Source organism: Penaeus chinensis, chromosome 36 (genome assembly GCF_019202785.1).
Source record: "Penaeus chinensis breed Huanghai No. 1 chromosome 36, ASM1920278v2, whole genome shotgun sequence".
Lineage (NCBI taxonomy): Eukaryota > Metazoa > Arthropoda > Malacostraca > Decapoda > Penaeidae > Penaeus > Penaeus chinensis.
Genome location: NC_061854.1, coordinates 26,701,177 through 26,703,676, shown reverse-complemented (window position 1 = coordinate 26,703,676; position 2,500 = coordinate 26,701,177).

The following is a 2,500-nucleotide window of genomic DNA, read 5'->3' as shown; positions in this document are numbered from 1 at the left end:
CGGGCAAGGTTCTCACTCACATTCTTCTGAGACATATCAAAAAACACCTGCTGAGGCAAAATAGACCATATCCTAGTGCTTCGAGTCATTGTAGAGTGCTATTGTGAGTACGGATGTAGACTGCTCGCAGGTTACATCGACTTCAAGAAGGATTGCAAATCACTCTGGGAGATCCTGAGATTAAGAGGAATTCCAACCAGGATCATTGGATTAATAGCAAACCTGTGTGTGTGTGTATGTGTATGTGTATGTGTATGTGTGTATGTATGCATGTGTATGTGTGTGTGTGTGCGCGTGTGTGTGTGCGCGTGTGTGTGCGCGCGCGTATGCGTGGGCGTGTGTGTGTGCGTGTACAGACACAAAACACATACATACATATATATATATATATATATGTGTGTGTGTGTGTGTGTGTGTGTGTACAAACACACGCGCGCACACACACACATACATACATATATATGTGCTTGTATCTATCTATCTATATATATATATATATATATATATATATATATTTATATATATGAACCGTATGTAGGAAAGGTATGAATAAGAATGAATATCTTCACAATACAAGAGATGTATTTGACCGGTTTCGAAACCGGTGAAAAACATACGGTATTTTAACATATCTATGGTCTTTTTTAACAGTAGGGATAGATAATTGGTTTAGAAATATTTAAAGAAAAGTTTTAGGAATATTATCAAATAAAATCAATGGGTACCCATTAGTTATAAAGAATTCTTTAGGAAAATTACTTTCGTTGTAAAAATTTGACCAGTTCCTACACAGGCTCGCATGATTAGAAATTTTGATGCTGTTAATTTTGTATAAATATGGAATGTAGCTAAGGAAGTGAAGTCCGAGGACAGTGAAGGTTGGCTTTCGGTAAATGCTTGTATGGAAGGTATGATTGTTATAGGTGATTAGCTTGTCCAAAAATGGTAATCGACTGTTTTCCTGCAGTCGGGTGTTTCGAGCTGAGACAGTTCCGAAAAAGGTTTACGTGTGAGGGGTGTTTGAAAAGGAGAGAAGTATCAAAGATGTATCGATGATAATGAACGGGTTGAAATTCAGGGGGACATTGTTCAAGCCAGTTGTATTCATGATAGCAAAGGAATGCATTAGCGTAAGAAGGTCCTAATGGGGAACTCGTATATAAATATATATATATATATATATATATATATATGTGTGTGTGTGTGTGTATATGTACATATACACATATATGTATACATTTATATATAGGGGTGGGTGCTTCATGCTCAGGGTGATGTGAAGCGATGGTGTGGTAGCCTAGATAGTGTTAAGTGCTTTGCATGCCTTCTCGCTTGCAGCTGTCACCGCTGGCTAGCCTGGTGCGAAAAGGAAGCAGCTATGCATAAGACTCCCCTGCCAGCTCATAGCCTCTCCATTATCAAGACTTCTGCAGTGCCTCCTCGTGGCTACCCATGGACACTAGGTACCTTGAGGTCCTAGGCTGAACTGTGGAGGCTCTTGGAGCTGCAGGAGGCCCTTAAGGTACGGAGTCATGGCCCACCATTGTGTGGAGACGCTCTAACTGCGTACTAACTCCTCCCTACATGCCCCCTGGGGTTAATGGGCAGCTGTGGGGAGGCAGACCTAGCTTCCCCAGGAAAACCGTACTGGCAGCTAACTTTATAGTTGTTGGTGCTGGGGGGAGGGCTAATGTCCCTCCTACCCAGCAAGTATGGCGGGCTGTGGGTCCCTCTGGGTTGGTGACTGCTGGGACTTGGGTAGGGAGTTGGAGTTACCCTGCAGCAATGGCCATCTTCTCCTTGAGTAGCCATAGCCATCTCCAGCAGACTTCAACCCTTGGTAGTAGAGGTCACTCCAGTCAATGAGCGTATTATGTTATTGAGACTGAAGCTTTCATTTGGTTTCATGTCTCTTATTGCTGTGCACGCTCCTACAGAGGTATATAAACTTGAGGTGAAATAGATGTTTTTCACCAAACTTGCATCTGTGACAGACAACTGTCCTCCGTGAGATATTCATAATGTTCTGGGTGACTTCAATGTGGTATCTGGCTGCGATCAAGCTGGCTACAAGATGTCTGTCGGTCCTCATGGCTCAGGAGCTGATGCTGGCAGTGAGAATAGCCTCCTTTTCCGTGACTTTGCTTGGTCCCAAGAAATTGAGGACTTCTGGCTCCTGGTATCAGTATTCTGAACTGCATCGTTGGACTTGGTACAGTGATACAGGTAGTGTGGCCAAGGAGATCGACCTCATCCTCGCTAGCACTCGATGCAGGATCCTCCAGAGCTGCAGGGCGTATCGGAGTGCCAAGTTCTGTGGAACTGATCATTGTGGCTACTCTCCTTGTCCACCTTAGAACCCCCCATCGCTCCAGTGAACACTTTAGGGTGCTTCATGTGGACAGATTGAGGGAGGTTGAGTGTGCTCAGAGATTTGCTAGCACTCAAGGGCCTGATGGACCCTGTTCTTCTGTGGGACACCTTCAAGCGTGAAGTGCTT